This window comes from Barbus barbus, assembly GCF_936440315.1.
Source record: "Barbus barbus genome assembly, chromosome: 6".
NCBI classification, from domain to species: Eukaryota; Metazoa; Chordata; class Actinopteri; order Cypriniformes; family Cyprinidae; genus Barbus; species Barbus barbus.
Window position 1 is genome coordinate 29,954,895 of NC_136734.1, and position 226 is coordinate 29,955,120.

Sequence of the window (226 nt, forward strand, 5' to 3'; positions counted from 1 at the left end):
TATATTACACAATTGTTTGTCACCTTAATGTAAATTTGAATTTCATGTTTAATGATTAGGAAAAGTGTGTACAGCAAATTATTATTCAAAATTAATATGAAACAAAAACACATTTTAAATTAGCATGCATGTGTGGGCTTTGTTTACTGCACTCCTGAAATAAGACATACCCAGATAAAGATCTCAGATAAAAACACACAAACATGAGGCCTAATTGCAAAACCGT